Source organism: Emydura macquarii, unplaced genomic scaffold, assembly GCF_026122565.2.
Source record: "Emydura macquarii macquarii isolate MOO-44397 ecotype Brisbane River unplaced genomic scaffold, CSIRO-AGI_Emac_v2 contig_2457, whole genome shotgun sequence".
Taxonomy (NCBI): domain Eukaryota; kingdom Metazoa; phylum Chordata; order Testudines; family Chelidae; genus Emydura; species Emydura macquarii.
Window position 1 is genome coordinate 476,529 of NW_027132594.1, and position 19,929 is coordinate 496,457.

The 19,929-nt window shown below is 39.7% G+C and overlaps 1 protein-coding gene across 3 annotated transcripts in view; it reads right to left on the reverse strand.

Annotated features, from left to right (window-relative positions):
* Nucleotides 1-19,929, reverse strand: part of TTC27 (tetratricopeptide repeat domain 27) — a 185,044-nt gene that overhangs the window by 105,760 nt on the left and 59,355 nt on the right. The window lies entirely within an intron of this gene.

Below are 19,929 nucleotides of genomic sequence, written 5' to 3' on the forward strand. Positions count from 1 at the left end.
TTTACTTGCTTTCTTCTACGCAAGAATCCAGTTTCTTGCTGTATGGAGTTTTCTACCAGTTAGCTGAAAGAAATCAGTCTTACCTGAGATGATTTGTGTAGCACCACAGGAAACGTATCTAAGGAGGAGATTATATATGTGCCATCTTCAATGGTCAGGTATTTTCCACTTTCCCTCACTGAAGTTTATTCTACATGTGCTGAGAACACTGTGATCAATTATTATTGAGCTAGAAACTTGACTCTCATGGCTGTAGGCTAGTGGGGAGCAATAGGATGGTGAAAAGTAGTAATAGCAATTAGGTGTACTCTAACAGAGCTGTTGACTAGTCCACCCTGTTTGAGTTGGAGGAAGTAGTCCAGAACAAGTGGTGACGGAGCATGATCTGCCTCAATACGCTTCAGGGCACACGAACGTTGGAGTTATTCCATTTGTGTCACATCTGCTATGTAATGAGATATGTTTTACTGGGACAGAGCAAGCTTCCGGTCCCCTGAACCAAGAAGGAGCCACGCTTTCAGGTGGATTGTTTGTGGATTGGGGCGATGGACACACCCAGGCTATGTCTACACTGACAGCAACAAAGTCGCTGCCGTCACATCAGTTGATCCAGATAAATCGAGCAGTCAGTGAAGACCCGCTCAGTCAATCCAGAATTTGACACTATTAATCCACTCCCGCAAGTGGTGTAGTGCTGTGTCGATGGGAACGCAGTTCCCGTCGGCGCAGTGCAGTGAAGATGGCGCGCAGAAAGAGAAGCACAGCAGTCAATGGGAGTTATGTAAGTTTTCTGCATAGTTTGTGTAACTCCCGTCGACTGCTGCCAAATCGCCAGGGTAAGTGTAGACCAAGCCCCAGTGTCCTGTGAAAGAGGCGACGATGCTGGAGGAAGGTTGATGGGTCACCACAGTGTCATAAAAAGTGTAGGGGTGCCATACTTGTCGAGGCCATGTTGGAGCTATTAGTATGATGCAAGATTGGTCTTCCTGTATCTTGCATAAGACTCAGAACAGGAGGGAAAAAGGGGGAATGCATATAGTAGTGGTCCATTCCAAGTCATGAGAAAATCATCCCTCATTGAACTGAGTTCCAGTTTTGCTCTGGAGCAAAGCTGGGGCAACGGGTGTTCTGTTGGGTGGCAAACAGGTCTATGGTAGGATGACCCCATTGATGGAATATGGGTCAGAGTGCTTATCATGTTTAGTTCCCATTCATGTTTGTGAGAAAAAGTCACACTCAGTGTGTCCGTGGGATGTTCTGATGCTCGGGGAGATATGTAGCCAAAATGGAGATATTGGTTTGGATACAAAAGTTCCATAACTTGATTGCTTCCAAACATAAAGAATGGGATTTCGTTTCTCTCTACCTGTTGATATAGTACATGCAGGCGAGATGGTCTATCACCACTTGTATCATCTGATGTTTGAAGAGTGGTAAGAAATGTCGATGGGAGTTGCAAACCGCTCTTAATTCTAAAAGGTTGATATGAAGAGTGGATTCGGTGGATGTCCATCTGCCCTGTATCTTATGTTCGAGTAAATGTGCTCCCCGGTTGACGAGGGAAGCATCAGTGATTAAAATCATGGTAGGTGAGGGTTGGATAAAGGGGATCCCGGCACAAACGTTGTTGGGATGTGTCCACCAGAGCAAGGAGTGCTTGACTTGTGTAGGCATGGACAGTGGCTTCTACATGCTGTGTTTGTGAGGAAGGTACACAGTGTAGAACCAGCTCTGGAGACATCGCATATGTAACCTTGCATGTCTGACCATGAAAGTGGCTGCTGCCATATGTCCCAGGAGCTGAAGGCATGTGCATGTTGAAATCTGAGGGCACACTCATGCTTTGGAGATCAGGTCTGTTATAGCTGTGAACCTGGTGGTGGTAGGAAGCTGTGAGGTGGTAGGAATGACCTTGCTTATATGGCGCATTGAGCATCAAAAAAATTCCAAATGTTTGCACCAATCTCAAGGCGGATTTTTCAAGGTTGATAAGGAGACCTAAGCTTTTGAAAACATTCATCATTGTGTGAAGCGCTTGGAGCATTTTGGCCTTGGATGGAGCTTTGAGGAGGCAATCGTCCAAGTAAGGAAAATTGTGATTCCTCTCTTTCTTAAGTGGGCTGTGACCACTGCAAGTACCTTGGGGAAAAAGCTCACGGCACTATGGATAGGCCGAAGGGCAGTACTTCATATTGAAAGTTGTCATCGCCTACTGTGAATTGTAGGAAGCGTCTGTGAGCAGGATGTACGGTAATATGGAAGTACGCATCCTGTAGGTCGAGGACCGAGAACTAGTCCCCCTGTTCCAGTGCTAGTATGATGGTGGAGAGGGTGACCATCTTGAATCGTTGCAGTTTGACAAGCTTGTTTAGGTTGCAAAGGTCTAGGATGGGACACTAAGTACCAGATTTCTTCTGAAAGTTTTGGGAGTAGAATCCTCATCCTCGGTGTTGTACAGAGACTGACTCTATGGTTCCAAGTTGCAAAAGATGGTTTACTTTCTCCCTGAGGATGGGCTCATGAGAGAAGTCCCCTGAGGGATGAGGTGAGGGTGGTGAGATGGCATAGTTAGGAAGGAGATGGAATATCCTTCCTTGATTATTTCCAGGAGCCATTTGTCCGAAGTGATAAGCATCCAAGATATTAGGAATGGAGTTAATCGGTTGCCAAACTGGTGGTCTGTTTGAGACGTTATAGATGGTGGGGACAGGTGGAACAGAGGGGGAGTTCTCGGGCCCTCAACCACACCTTCAAAATTGTTTGTTCCAAGGTATACAAGATATTGCCCCTTGTGCAGCAGGCTGTGTGCGATTATTGTGATTGTTAGGAGGGCACTAACGTCAGCAATGGTTTTCGAACTGCAGCGGAGGATAATATGGTCGAGGATGGAATCTTGGGGGAAGTTGCTATTTCCCTGATTTCCTGTTCAGTTGTGGAATGTATATTCCCAGAGATCTGATGTCGCTCAGGAGTCCTTTTGTGAATGTAGTGCATTGTCAGTATGGTTGGAGAACAATTTTTATCCTTCAAACGGTAAGTCTTCAATTGTTATTTGTGGCTTCTTTGGACGATGTAACTGGGAAGCTTGCTGCATTACTACCGCAGTAGCAATCGATCGCACTGCTACATCAGCTGAGTCCAACGAGGCTTGAAGAGCAGTGCAGGCTGCTATAAGAGGCAAGAATTGTTCCTTTTAAGTGTCTGGGAGGTCTTGACATAACTACTCCAAATTAGAGGAGTTAATATAATTGTATTTCACCAAGAGGGCCTTGTAGTTTGAGATTCTAAACTGGAAGGTGGCGGAGGAGTAAGATTTCTTCCCAAATAAGTCTAATCTTTTCCAATTCTGATCAGGATGGACAAATCGAGACTGGTACTGGCAGTTCTTTTCTTGCACCACATTAACAACGAGGGAGTTTAAAGTGGGATGTGAGAACAAGAACTCTGCATTTTTCACTAGTATATATTTTCTGTCTGCACGTTTGCATGTTGGAAGGACAGAAGATGGGGTCTGCCATAAAAGATTGGCAGGCTCGAAGAGTGCACTATTGACAGGGAGTGCGATTTTTGCTGCCCAGGAGATGTGGAGAATGTCAATTAGCTCATGTTGGTGTTTCTTTAACCTCCTCCAGTTGGATGTGCTGTGTGTTTTCGAGTCTGCAGAACAAGTCCTGAAAATGTCTAAAATCATTGGCCGCAGCAGAAGACGATGGCATGATAGCCTCATCAGACGAGGATGATGAGAAGTGCAGAGCTGATGGTCGTCCTCATGTTCCACCTCATGCTCCAGCAGCTGCTCTTCCTTTTGTGTTTGTGAAGGTTGTACATCCAGATTCACGAGATTGTTAAGGATGGGCTAGACGGAGGATGTTGTATTTGCTATGCTGGTGAATTACCAAACTGAGCCCTATACATGGCCCAAGGGTCCCAGTATGGCCAGTTACGTGGAAGAGGTATGTGTGGTTGCATTCAGGGAGGACATTGCCAGGATTGGGTACTCTGAGGTGTTGAAGGGTACATTTGCAAGGTTGGCGTGATTTGCTGATGGGGCAATAGATTCGGCATGCTGCTACTCTTCGTCTGCATCACAGACCACACAGCGCTATATATACTTCCTGCGCACTGCACGAGGAGGGGAGGTGCACATGTGCGGTCCATCGGGCACTGCTATTGGAGATCTCCAACTCCAGATGCAAAGGCGCTGCCACATCAACAGCATAGCACCCATAAGGACATCACTCGAAGAAAAAAAGGGTCTTTCTACATTTTAGAGACAAGATAAAATAACTTGGAATATAATCCCGATAACTAGAAGGAGAAAAGGAAATTAGGGAATATCTGATCTGGTCTTAAAGGCAGACTTTCAGAGAGGTCTAGGCCCAAAATTTAAATTTGGTAAAAGGAAGATTTTATGAAACTTGATAATTAGTGTTTCCTTTAGAAGAGGTTTTGGGTTGCATTTAAATATTCCCACGCAGAATTTATAACCCAATCACCTAAGTATAGGTGTCAAAATGAACCAGAAACAAATGAAAGATCAGCTTCTTTTCATACAATGGAATGAATGAAGGCAAAAAGGAAACCACTAGCATTAATTATGAAAAGTTGATTTAAAGAGATTTTCAGTGTTAATGTAAAGTATTAGTAACAGAATGTGTCTTGTAAAAAAAGTGAGGTCCAATCCTAAAACCAATTACGCACAAGTAACTTTGCACAAGAGAGCAGCCTTACTGGGCTCAATGGAACTACCTCGCATGCATTGTTACTCAAGCATATCTTTGCAAGACCTGGGCCTTGCTCCTTAAACTGACACAGCATCCCTTTAAGGCACTGAAGGTCTCTAAAAACCCAAAGCATCAACACTGTGCATGAGAAAAGCACTGAAGGATTTAACAAAGTTAAAACAGAGCTCCAAGTCTGCTTTGTTAAAAAGCAAATTAAAAAAAAAAAAAAAAAAAAAAAAACAGCCCAAAGGGTAGGAGGCGTTTGGGGCACATTGACTTTTCCTCTTTTGTTAAAAAGAACAAAAACATTTAAAAGCTGATAAAACTTGAACTCTAGGCTAGTACTTACTTGGCTGCCTCGGTCAAAACGACAGGATTAGCCAGAAGGTTTACAGGCCTGATTCAAAGTGCACCGAAGTCAATGGAAAGACTTATGATATTGACCACTGTCCTCATCCTGGAGTTTCAGCCCATCTTTTATTTATCTTGGGCTCCAGCCACTGAACACCACAAAATTAAAGACCGAAATCTTGAACTTGACTTGATATTCCATTGGAAGACAGTTTCAGAGGACTGAGGACAGGTTTGATGTGCTCAAGGAAGCTCATATTGTTGAGAAGATGCATTGGCATATCCTCAATTAGTTGGAGTAGCCTAAGGATTGATGGGTTCATGCATAAGTATATTGCATTGCTATTGTCCAGCTGGGAGGTGATAAAGGTATGTACAACTGAGGCATGTCATCATCTACTAGGATGGGATGCAATCTCCTAGCTAACCGGAGACAGCAGAAAGCATTACTCAAACGCTGTTATATGATTGCTTAGCATTGGGGAGGAATCCAGGAGCACTCCTAAACAATGGACTGAACTGACCAATTTTGGATTTGTGTCTTTAATCAAAGGAAACTGTACTGTGGGTACAAACTCCTCAAAGTGCTTATCTCTGACTACCAGCACAACCTCCATTTTGCTAGAATTCAGCTTCAACCAGCTGTTCTTCATTCATGGGCTGATCTTGTCCAAGCAATGGAATTGCTGGTACACGAGTCCGTGACCTCCTACCAATTCTCTGTGGCTGCATGTAGACGGTGGACTGGACAACCACATCATCACAGGCAGGATCAAGGAGATAATATTCAGCACATAGAACCTGCTGATTGTGAAATGTTTTCTCACTGATTTGCTGAGACTTTTTTATACTCTTCCTTCCAGCTGAAAATACTATAGCAGGGTGTCAGCTCTGCTGTAGTTACGATTGAGAAGGCTGCTCTAAAACCCATATGTTCACTTGAAATTTACTGAGTTATTGGGTTCTGGGTAGTGTAAGTGGTTCAAATTTGAGATAATTTGAACAAGCCCTCCTTTAAAAACCAGCATTTTAGAAGATCCTCAAGTTCTTATAATTTTTTCTGAACATCTGGGGCTCAAACGATGGCTGTGATATGTCCCTCAATTGATCTTAGTCACGTATATTTATCTCAGCTACTGAGCTGTACCCACTGCACCTTTGGGGAACCACTATTGAAAATGCTACTGAGAGAAGAGTTTGGCTCTCTAGAATGGTACACAACATACTCAAGCACCAAAGAAATTGATACCTAATCTTGCTGTGCATGTGTGTAAGAGATAATGCAGGCAGTATGTTGTCACATTAATTAAGTGGCTCCAGGGGACATGCACACTCCACCTTTGCAGATAGAGCAGTACACTCAGAGCACTTTACCCCTGTAAGAGAGTGATGCCTTTTCTAAGATGTTCAGGTAATCTGTATTGAGCAGAAGATACACCTGCTTTACACACACACTTAGCCCCACTCCACAGAAATATCATCAAATCTGCTAAATTTTACAACCCCTTCACATTTATGCACACAATACCAACTAGCACTAGACTTTCACTTACCCAAGATTAAATCCACAGACCACTCTCATATCCCACTTCACTGCTGACTATTGGCATGACAAGAAGACCCTTGTGCACTGCTACTGACAACCTACAAAACTCAGAGCTGAAGTGAAGCGTACTGGATCTTTCAAGATACACATGCACTTGTTTCCTTTGATCATGCATACAGGGTGAGGCAGGGAGAGAAGCACAAGTTCCCTTCCCAATCTCTTTGTATCACAGTAACAGCTCTGCCAAGCTGCTCCAACTAATCCTTCCATCCTTCAATACAGCTATACCTAACAGTGAATACAACTGGAGTACATGCAGATAATTCCCAATGACTACTGCCTGCTGGGGATATGGGGAACAAATTTAAGGTTTCAAGGGTGTGTACCTTAACTTTATTTCCTGGTTCAGAGGTCTGAATTTTGCTGAATTTAACATTCTGGAAGGGCATAGGAGGTACAGACAGAAAACCTTAACACTGCATTAAAAAAGTTTTTCATAAGTGAATTCATCATACTTCACATTATGTTTATTTAAACATGGCTAATGGTAAGTGTTAAAATACAAAATATAGAACATTTGTTATTATGATAACCACAGAAGTGTGAAACCCAGACTACTACAAAAGCAGTTTCAAATGCAAAATCCATCTGAGTGGTGGAATGAGAATGGTAGACATCAGGGAGTTTTAGAGAAAGAACCAGACTTGCAGTTATGATTAAAAACTGACAGCGGATTTGTCTTGTCATGGTCCACAGCACAGCAAGTCAATTTATATTAATATTTTTTTGTTCAGCTATTTTGTATGTGAACATGTAAATGGAGGTTATTTACTAACTTAGATTTAAAAACAACATAAACAAACACTTATCTAGGCTGTAGGTGCCCTTCCTATTACAATAAGGGGGGGGGAATCAAAACAGCACATCTTTTCACAAATAATCAGTCAACACAAACATTGTAAATCAAAAACTCCCACCCTTCACATTGATTTGTCTCTTGAAAGAAGTGCTATCTCACTTATTAGCAAGCTCCTATCACATCACTCTATGGGTTCACCAAACCTTTGTTGGGCTGAAGGCACTAAGAAAGTCTAAAATAAATCATATAACTATATTGTATATAACTATTACCAAATATATTTTTAAATAGAACACCCTTAAGTTATACATTAACTGGACAAGAAAAATGTATTTGCTATTTTTGTTGGGTTTATAAAGAATCATTTTGCCATTCAAGTTTACACCACTGCCCTATTTAAGTGCAGAAAATCGTTTAAATAGAGATTTAAATACAATTAAAACGTTTTGTTGACTAAAATTTTTGTGGAAAATAATACATTAGTTACAAGCACATCTGGCAATTCATAAGAAATCTACCGTATTTCCCCATGTATAAGACGCACCTTAATTTTGGGGCCCGAAATTTGAAAAAAAATGTATTACATAAAGTTATTGAACTCAAGTTTTATTCTACAACCACTGTATAAGACGCACCCAGTTTTTAGACCCAAAATTTTTTGAAAAAGGGTGTGTCTTATACATGGGGAAATACGGTATTCATTTTTTGCTGTACTTACATCAATAGCTTAATTTTACAGAATTATCCCAGGACATATCTTCAGTATTCTCATGTGTGATCTTATTTTTGTTAAATCATTCCAATAAATAACTTAATACAGTTAATACAATAAAAAGAACTTTAATACAGAATATGCATTTAGTGTTATGGAACTTTGGATGTGAATTAACCAATTGTTTGTCTTAGCGCTTCAATTCTATCTTTCCCAGGAAATTCAAACAAACATGTTAAAGTATGAAAATGCACAATTTGGACACTATACAACCTTAACTCTGCCTTGTATTATATGCAACGGCTATATGATTATGATTAAATCACTTTAATGTTTGTAGTTCTACCAGATTAGGTTACACTGAATTAAAAGATATTTAAGACTTTTTAAATCCATTTTCTCATTGTGTTACACATCTTAAAATAATTTTAACGCCAAAATTAATTAAGAAATTTACTTGTAAATTCTCAGTTAATTCATTTGACACAGAGTAAATGCTGTGATTTTGGGAAGGATACGCTTTATTTTTATATATAAAACAAAGGTTGAATACGACAGCTTTAAGAGAAAAACTCAACTCATCCTTAGCGATGGAGCCACAACTGATGCCTTCATAACACATACATCAGGTTTTGTAAAATTAAATAATCTGATGTTCACATGAAAATAATTCTCAAGAATATTTTTATTGGACTGTGGGGACATTTCTACCTGATCACAGACTTGATGACTTTTGATCCAAAATTCAAATGCAGCCTTACGTGGAGAATGACAATTTTGGATAGCTAGTTGGAAAAGGCAGCAATACACAACAGAACAAATTCAAACACAGTATCAGTCCAGTAACTCAGTAAACAAGTAATGACTTCAGCTTATTAAGTTTAGTGGTTTCTGTAAATAAATCAATGCATTACACTCCACATCACAATTTTAAAGAAACAGCTCAGAATTAGCTTGTCAATAAACAAATATGAAGTGAAAACAATCACTCAAGCATCTATAACTGTTCTCTTATCATAACCACTTATCTACAGCCACCGGTATGACATGTAATATTTCCAAATAACTATTTGGGAATTTACACCACTCACTGAGGCAATGTGAACACTTTCTATTAATTCTTCACTGTCACAAATACTGCACAAGAGGTACAGTTAACACTTCATTTCATGTATCATTATCAGGATGATAATACTAATATGGAAAAAATAAAAACTGAGCATTGTTCAAGATAGGAAATCTTTAGAGAAGCAAGCTGATTACTTACAGGAATAAGATCACTTTGTGTGTAAAACAATCTGAGTAGAAGGTGTAAACATCCATATTCATTAGTCACATCTTATTTGCTATAAAACCCTTCACATCTTCTACAGTTGTGAAAAAGATTTATCCAGTAGAATTTCACTGCACGTTATTCCAGATGCATTATTACAAATTTTAATCCTATGTGGCATAGCTGACTTTCAACATTTAAAAGTGTAATCTCTTTAGAGAGATATAGCATATAGGCAGTGTAAATCCCCTCATATTTTGAGATTTTAATGCCCCATAATCTAGCTGTTATAAACATTATGTTTCTTGTAAGGATTATTTAAAAGGATGTAAATGCAGTCTCTTGGCAGAAATGAAATGCAAGGACTTGAAGAGATTCTGTCTCAGAGGTCTAGAATCCATTTTAAAAAGAGCAAAAACTTTTCAGTGACTATCTTCTCTTGCACACTCACAGTTTTTAGCCTCTTTATTTTGGCCTCATTTTCCATCACATCCATTTTATGTAGAAAGTTTTGATTTTCATTGAACCTTTTGAGAGCATGGTCTTGTACTCAGACCAATTGCTTCTCTACTGTGAGATGTCCATCTCAGAGGAAATTGCCTCCAATTTTTTATGGATGTGCCCAAGTCTCTTCCTGCATGCTATTATGCCTTTCCTCACTCACTACACTTCTTGCCTACTGAAAGATAACTACATGAACAACCTTTTAATACTGAGGGTCAAGTACATTGGGTTCAGTTAAAAAAGATGAATCCCTAACACTACAGCATTTTTAAACTGAGCTTTGTAGCACCCATAATGTACAGTGGTTGTATAGTGTTAATATATTTATTTTTTCAGTACATTAGTTGATACAGTTAGTACATTAGCTTTCCACATTAAAAAAACCAAACAACCCTCCTCCCCCCCCCAAAACAAAACAAAACAAAACAAAACAAAAACAAACAAAAACAGGTTCTAAATCTTGGTTTAGGGAACACATGAAAATAATTTTAGTGGTCTTTAGACTAATCTCCTGCTTGCTCCACATCTCAGAAACCAAAGAATTACTCAACAGAGAGCAAACTGAAACATAAAGAGTGCCACAGATACTTTGCGGTAGCTGTCCGAAGCTGCACTCAAGACAACTGACAATTCCTCATGTTCAGAAGCACTAAACTTAATTCAAAAGAAAGAAATGTAAATAATTTTGGATGAGAACCCAACACTTCCGCTACAAATCTAGAAAATAAAGAATTTTAGTAGGGTTTTGAAAGCAATTTATTATTAAAAATTCCTATATTTTTTCTATATTGTGCTTGTAGTGCTTTTAGCAGGAAATTGACCATATATTTTTTCATTTAGATTTAAAATTTTTAGGAAAAAAACATAAATCTTTGCAGTTAAAGCCCTCCAAGGGGATTAACTATTGTACTGGGTCAATACTATTAAGACAAGAATGACCTCTCACTATTTCCAGTGAAAAAATCCATGATTTGTGACTGTGTTGTGTGATCAAAATGAATTACATTCCAGATACTTGTAGCAGTGCTCTCAGTTTTTAAAACTAGCGCTCCCCCCAAACAGCTAACAGACCTTGAATGTATCTCCCTCAGTTTACACTTCTTTCTTTGAAAATATAATTTAATATCCTGCCAGTAATCACTCTGTAAAAAGGGATTCTTTCAGTATAATCAACGGACCCAAGGATACTGTAGCTACCTTAGTTAAACTTTCACAAAGAAAAATATATACACAGGCAAGTGAAAAAACACGCAATTGTTCTATTGCCCAAAATATCAGATTAGCATTCCAAGTTGCCTATTCATGTGTCTCCTTCGTGTTATGTTTTACGCATTTTCTTGTCCCACTTAAAATCACAATTTTAATTGCCTCCTTTTGGACTTTAAATCAGGGTCCCCCTACAGCAAAGAGTTCATAAATACTGCATAAGAACTGATTCTGTAACAGATATTGCCAAGTTTTGCTGTTTTAAACAGCATAGTAGGTGTTTTCTTTGATATATGATCAGATGCTCTGCCAAGCCATAACATTTTATAAAAATTCTGTCAAAAGGGGGAAAAATATCCCCATTATCACTTCATTTGTCATTTTTTGCATCTCATCAAATTATTTGAACACTCAAATTGGAGTGTTCATTTAATTCACTCTCTCTTTTAATAAGTGTTGATGATTGTTCACCTGAAATGACAGAAAAACAGAAATCCTAAAACTATCAAAATGACGGGGGGAAAAAAGAGATTTACTCACTTGTATTGGCTTGAGAGACCAGCACACATAGGTAGTGCTATTTTCCACTATGTATCTAACATCCCATATATTTTTCAGTTGGTTTAGACCACACATTCAGTATGTTTTTTCCAGAGACTAGAGCTGCTCATTCAAGTATATGACAAGGGTTTATTTCAGTCCATAAAACTGATCGTGGGACTGTACAACTAAAATAGCATTTCACCACAACAGGTGTTAGCTGAACATCAGCAGAGCTGAGCTTAAAGTTCTTAACCACAGCTTTTAGAAATTCCTCTCCTAATGTTAAAATCAAGAGCAAAGCCAAGACACCAACAGTGATCTGCACCAAGGGACAGTTAATTAGAAAAGTATTCTTAAAATTTGATTTTTTCAGTCTTGTCTGGTAACCTATGTACTAGTTATAACATTACATAATTATAAATATAGTGTACACCTTTAGTTTTAACTTGCCCATTTCATATTTCAAAAGTGAAACACATTTGGGTTATTTTACATTCAATTTATGTGAAGTAAGCTTATTCAAGTAAGCTGTTTCACAATTAGACACAGCTGGATACATTTGTACTTGAATTTTCACATCAAAACAACAGTAAAACTTTTTTGTTGCATAGACCCAGATATTGTTTTTTCCCGTTAGGGTTTTATTATAAGCTTTCTCTCATCACTTTCCTCCATTGGTTACCACATCACCAAGCACATTTTCCCAGCAGGAAAGACAGAATACAGTTCCAAATGTCTGTCTTTAACAGCTAACCATGCTGTTTCTTAGGCGATGTCTTGACTTAAAACACTACAGCTGTGCCACTGTAGGGCTTCCGTGTAGACACTTAATACAGTGATGGGAAGGGTTCTCCCAACACTGTAGTAAAACTGTAAATAGTAAATAGTAAAACTAGCTATTGGGAAGGACAACTATTAGGAAGAACAACAATACTTTCCCATTTCACAGGAATGTCACGTGTCTTAATTCTTTCATGTTTGCAGAGTGCTTTGAGATTTTCAATGGTGCTAGAGAAGAGTAAAATATCATTCAATTAAAATGATAAGAAAGCTGCTTCTTTGTAAATTATATCTCCCTGTGAGATGATAGCTAGATCAACAGACAAATTCTTCCCTTTACCTAGCACTATCTGCATGGGGATTTAGGTCAGCTTAACTAAGAGCTTCCTGCAGCTGGGGTAGGTACCTGGAGGTGGGTTGGATCTCCCCCCTGAGCGCAACTGAGCAGGGGAAGAGCAAGTCCTGTCCCTCCCCAGCCTGGCTGGGATGAGCAGCACGGAGGAGATCAGACCCACCTCCGCGAACCTCCTGCAGTCAGGGTAAGTACCCAAAGGAGGGTCTGATATCCCCCCGAGAGCAGCCGTGCAGGGGAAGAGTAAGTCCCAACTCTCCTCAGTCCCAAACGAGAGGCATAAAAAAACCCCCACAAGGACAGACATTTTACTTACATACACAGCCAAAAGCATGATTCAACATTCATGCATAATACAGTCCACTATTTAGCTGTTAAATTTAGGGTGCAATTTTCAACGACGATTAAGGGCTTTTCTACACTGCCATGCAGTTCAGGCTACCACATGGAGGTTGTGGGCGTAGACTAAAATATTACTAGTTCACATTAGTATAACCCTTTTCAAACAAGATTATATATATGTGAACTAAGAACCCTTTAGTTTGCACCCACAGTGTCCAAATGGGGCTGTTACATCGCAGCACTTGGGCGTGCACTGGGATTCACACCCCTGTAGTCCAAACTGCAAAGCAGTGGAGACCTGCCTTACGTGGCTTAGGAAGGAGCACAAATCCCATTCCAAATCACTTAGGTACTTTTGAAAATCACACCCTTAACAAACGTTTAATCAAGCTCAATGAATAAATGTTTTCACAGAAGTGTGGTTTTCCACAACACCTACTTTAGGATTCATCATTTTTGAAAGGTACTATAGGTATATCAAACAAGTGTTGAGACCAAAACTTTTTACCTACAAATTGCAGAATCCGCTCTTGATGTTAAAACTTTATTTAAATATTCTTCTATCATAACAGATATTAATAGAATGGTACCTATTCAGCTTTTAAGAGTTCACCACTCCCGAAACATATTACAAAGTACATACATTTTACCTTCCTATATTTGTAAAGGATAGCAGATGATTTTCTTGTGCTGTTATTGCTTTGACTGGAATTTTTTGATAGTGACTTTTAAGGAACCTACTTCACTTCTAAAGTGAACTTTCTTCATAGGTACTCATACCGCACTTTCATCAGGAGAAGGAAGAAATTGGAGAAGAAAAGGAAATGTCACAAAGAAAGAGGATACTTTTTATTTAAAGGAATTTGTTTTAAATGACCAGTGAAGGGTGAAACCACATAAGATATGTCTTCTATTTTCACTCAGAATGGAGACCAGCTATATTACTGACATACTCTACTTGGCCAAACATATCACTTATTCTGTGTTATGCTGAAAACCACTTCAGTCAGGTCTGACTGTAGTAGCATTGTCTTTTTTCAGGTTTGGTTTGGACTTGTTCCTGAAATAGCATAAGGGCAGACTTCCACACCACATCACAGTACTGCATTTATTTCCTAAAGCCCAATCTCAACAGCAATAAATCAGGCATTTGGATTCAAATGAGAAGAAATTAACTCTCTGAGGCCAGTGATAAGGCTTTCTGTAGACATTAAACAATAATGCATGTTTCAGCATCAGAGATTCCAGACTCAATGCCAAGGGTGTAAATGTAGCATGTGCTCATTTGAGAACTTACCTGAAAAACTGAAATTTGTGTACACTAAGTCATTCAGAATCTTTACTGTTTGTGTTCCCCACATTATATTTGGCTTGAGCCTGTGTTTTTATAGGCCCCAATTCAGCAAAGCACTTAAGAAAATCCTTAAGAGTTTTACTGAATAGGGATGAGATTACTCACATGCTTAAGAATAAGCATGTGCTGGGACACTTTGCAGAATCAAAGCCGTATCCACTAAATTAACTAAAAAATTTAAATATTAAAAAAAAAACCCTCTCTTGTTTATGCCTCTTCCTTCACGGTCCAGCAGCTTATGGACTGTGAACTTGTTCAAAATATTTCATTCTTTCACAAGAATCTTAATTGATGAATCTTTTGGAGATTCCAATTGGGAGAACTCACAATAGGTTTGGATACTTATCTAAAATTCTGGGGTTAAGTAAGCTTTATGGGCAATTCTGCCCCCACCTGCACTTAAAAATTAAATGTTTATATTAAGAAACCACTTCTCCTGTATTGGAGAACAGGAAGTGGGGTTGTAAATTCTTATCTAAAGAAAGGCTCAGTTGGGTTCATCCTCATCTAATTAATATTATTTTTTCAAACAGATTGATGAGTAGGATAAATTGACATCACCAACTGATGCTTTTTTAGCACTATCTTCTTTAATGCTTCAAGGTATGAAAGCATTTCCCAAATAGCATGGTCTATTAGGCAGAATGAAAAGTAACAAATGATTGTACTCAATTGCAATTTTAAAATATAAATCAGTCATGTAGGACTGTGACAAAAGATCTGGCATTTGTCAATAATTCCTATTTAACAGAGTAAAATGATTGATATGGGGTAATTAGTGGGAAAAATGTAGTTTCTGCTTAAAAGTCCAATATACAGAAATGGTGTAGACAGACTGAGCTAAACTCAATCTAAGACATGGAACAATTTAACATGCAAATCAGAATTCTGGATTTTTTGGATAGTTATGGAGCAAGGAAGGTCAAAGCCACCTTTGAAATGCTTGATTGAGAACTAGGAAGTTGGGGGACCATTCCAGAACGAGGCCGTGGGGCAGAGGCGAGAGTAAGGCGAATGTTAGCATAAAGAAGGGACACTAACCATGGTACGAAGAACAGACACTATTTCATTTCCCCCAGTTGATACACCACAACAAACAGCACTTTGTTGAAATGCGGTGGTAACTTCACCCTATTGTTATAATGAACTCTAAAATCTTCCAACTGAAATGAATTATAGTAATTACAATTTGACCAAAGACTTATGGAAGAGGGGAGGGGAGGGGAAAGAATCCTGGGATGCAGTAACCAGGTTTGCTAGGGAAAAAAGTGAGCAGCTTCTAAAGGTAGAGAAGAAAATCTGTTAGTAACTGTCATCAAATTTAGTTTGTTTAATTTTTCACAGCACAAGACTAGCAAACCATTTTTTTTTGTTTTAATGTGATTTTATTGTTCTTTTCCTAATAAATATTGTTTAATGAGACCACTGAAGTCTGTTGCTTGGGTAATTCCTTGCAGACCATACCGAAAAACAAACCATCCTAAGAAGAAGGGTGTCTGAAACCTCCCTCCACTTGGATTCTTGCTACCAAAGGCGCAATACTAAAGGAGTCCTCTCCTATAAGATGTGTTGCAAGCAGTGCTGCCAGTCAGGTAGACTCACTGAAGACACAGAACACAGAGGGGAATAGAGTTTAAGGGGCTGAAAAAGTGTCAGTTATATATAAATCGGATATTGTGTAAAATAAAGCAACGTCAAACTGACCATTACTTAATCTCAGTCTTGGAATGGAATGTAACTTTTCCCTCTGCAACACATGTATTACAGCATCTAATCTGCTTAACCTGAAACCTCAAAACATTCTGAAACTGCAAAAATCATTGAGAATTCTATGCTAACCCTACTCATAATACATTACCAATATACATGCTAAAGACTTTGTGAACAACCACCTAAGAAGCCATTTGAGCCATTGTACACCACAATTCATCAGCATGAAGAGGCACCTTCAGATTCTAACCATACTCAAGAGGCAGCAATACAATTTCCCAGCAATGCTAGTTGGAACAGAGAGCATACATTCATTAAATCAGCAGTAAAATTTTGGATCTTGACATTCCTAGAAAATGATTCACTCCTTTGATTAATGCCCCTTAGAGAAGAGGGAAAAGGAGAGTAGAATGACCTTGAATTCATTCACCCTCTTACATTTGTTGGCACTAGTAGAGTTCTGCTGTGGTCTTTGCAGTGTTACAATTTTCTAACTAACAGAGGCTATCACTTTGGGAAAGGCTGCTCAGAAAAGAAAGTGAAAGGCTTTTTATAGAGCCACAAAACTCACAACAGGAGAGAGATTGCATTCTTAATGAGTGTCTTAGTATTTTTGCTGGTTATATATAATATAGAGACTTTACCCCTTTCCTTAGCTGAGACAAAAATACACTTTTATTTAAGCAATAGAACCAGTTTTTATAAACCAACCAAATTGCCATGTAACTTTTGCAGAGATACGATAAGAGCATTTTACATTGAAAATGTCAGGTGTCCTGATTTGATCAGTCCCTAGTTCTGCATTAAAATCCCATTTGAAATATAAAGGTTGAGAAGAATAAAGAGAAAAACACACCTATAATTAATTAAAGAGAAAAATGACAATACATGTACATTTAATAAAACGTACGCTAAAATACATGGCTTAATTTTAAAAGGTGCTAAGCACCTTTGGATCCTATTGACTTCGATGGATGCCCACTTTGACTCTCTGTGCCTCAAAAGAGCACCCTGGAACCCCATATTCACCAGTCATATAATTATATGTTTCATACAAAGTATGCCTTGTGAGGTATCATTTTAAAAGTCTTGATCTGCTAAACATTGATCTGCTAAAAATCCTGTTGGATTGTGTGTGAAGTTATGAAATATTGTATATGTTCCTAAAATATGTTGTGAAGTGGGAAACACCCACAGCCAGCCTTTCAGGAATGACAATGAAGTAGCCAGACAGCATTACTGACTCACCAGCATCTATCAAGGCAAAAATCTGCTATCTCCAGGACTGTTTAAAATGAAGCCTTTACAGAGAAAGCAAGTAGGCAATGGATATTGCTTGTCCAACGGGGGCGGATCCCCACCATCATAACATAGAGCAGGGGTTGGCAACCTTCAGCAAGGACTGTGCCAAATCTCCCCCCCCCTCCCCCCACCGCTCCCTCTCAGTGCCGCAACAGCAGCAGGTGTGTGTGTGTGTGTGTGTTTGCAGGTCCGTTCCCAGCAGCAGTGGCGGGTGCGTGTGTGTATGTCTGCAGGCCCATTCCCAGTGGCAGTGATGGCAGCAGCAGGGCAGGGTCTGCAGCCCCATTCCTAGCGGCAGTGGTGGGTCTGTGGGCCCGTTCCTGCAAGGGCTGCAGCACTCCCGGACAGGGGCACTGCTTGGCCCATGTGGAGAAGGAGCAGGGCCGCATCAGTGGGAGGATGGGGCGTGCAGTGCTGGTTGGGGCCAGGAGTGGCACAGCTATTGCCAGGGCGCCGCATGCTGCTCAAAGTTGGCATGCGTGCCGCAGGTTGCCGACCCCTGGCATAGCGCTTTTCTGCAGGCTGGAAGAAGCTATATAAGAGGGGAAGTGACATCATCACTTGAATTCACTCCCCCACAACTCAACACCTGGAAGAAACTTTGGAGGATGAAAACTTTTGAACTGGGGTGGGAGTCCCAGGCTGGAGAAGCTATTGAGAATCTATAACCTGCTTGTACCATCTGACAAGAGTCAGACATTGCTTGATTCAAAATGTTTAATTTGTAGAATTTAGACTGCGAATTTACTTTTGTTTCTTAAGTAACCAACTCTAATCTTTTATGTGTACCACTTTATAATCTCTTAAAATCTATCTTTCTGTAGTTAATAAAACTGTTTTATATTTTATCTAAAACAGTGGGTGTTGGTTGAAGTGATTGGGAAATTTGCTTCGGTTACAAAGGCTGGTGCATATCCACTTTCCTTTCAAGAAGTGGTGAACTGAATAATGAACTTACATAGGCCAGGCTTCTGTTCTGACAAGTGCAAGATGGTACAGTTCTGGGGTACAAGGCTGAGGGGTACGGGGGAGCTGGTGCCTTTCTCTATTGTTGGTTCATAAGTGGCTGGGGAAAGTAGTCATATAACTCAGCTGGGTATGTCCCTACCTGTGGATTTCTGTGTAATGCAGCACCCCCACCAGAGGTGTGCAGCTTGATACAGCATCACAGTGTGAGGGAGCCCAGAGGACTCAGCCATCTCACAGTTTCAGTGGCACCCCGGGGAAACCCGTCATGCCAACCTCCTTTGAAAAATCAGGTCAACCACAAGATCAAATCCATAGAAAAATAGTCTCTCTTATGGAATTATGGATCAGCACAGTGGAAAACCTAGGAACAAGAAGAATGCTAGCACTACCATTTCATCCATTTCTGGTTCCTATGGTTTGGACAGGTTCCCCCAACCCCCCGTCCATCACATCTTGTTTTTATGTTCTGTTTCATCTGGTTTTTTTAATGTGTTCCTATAGTTTCCTTGGCAAGAGAAGGTTGCATGTTTAACTTTTGTAGTCAGATCAACACAAAGAGAACAGTAAGGCATAAAACTATTATATAAGATTTGTTCTCCCTTCAAATGGTAAGAAAAAAATTCTCTCACAGATTGGAAATGTCTGAAGGGGACAACAGTCAACCTTCCCTGCCCAATTTTATGCATCATAATAAAGACACTAAGCAGCTCCGTGCTCAAAAAAATCATAGAAATCTTAAAAGTACAGTAAACCAATGCAGTACACCTTTTCTTCCCCTCTTCTCCCCATCACTCCACAGGCATATCAAGATGGGGTCCAGAATGAAATCAAGAAAAGGTGGGGAGCACATACCGACAGCTTCTACGGCTCCATTTGTGTTTGCTCACCCTCCTCACAGTTGTCTTCCTAGTAACACTGTTGCTGCTAGAGTCCTTTGTTTGATCATTGTATGCCAGGAGTGCAAAGAATGAACACTCCCCTCCTCCCCTGTGAACCCATGTCGGGCTAGGCACAACCTAGCTCTGGAAGGTTTAGTTGTCTCCTGCAATAGAGCTCAATACAGCTAAGCAGTAGTGGGGAAGATATTTGGGAGCAGCTCCACTTCTGGGTCCTGATGCTAGAGCAGCTGATGGTACTGAAACTGGATCTCATGGCATTGACCTGGTGTAGCAAAGCCCTGGCCTACCCTGCCCCCAGCACCTCCCTCTCCCACACAGAAATGTCTTTATCATCATTTCTGAATAGAATTCACGGACTTGGTAGGAAGATGATGTAACTATGTCAACAAAGACTGAAAAAAACCTGAAGTTTAACCATATGAAGCCATAACTACAGTCTGTTACAAAAAGCAATAACAGTATTAAAATGCTACAACTTTACATTCCAATAATAGTAATGAACT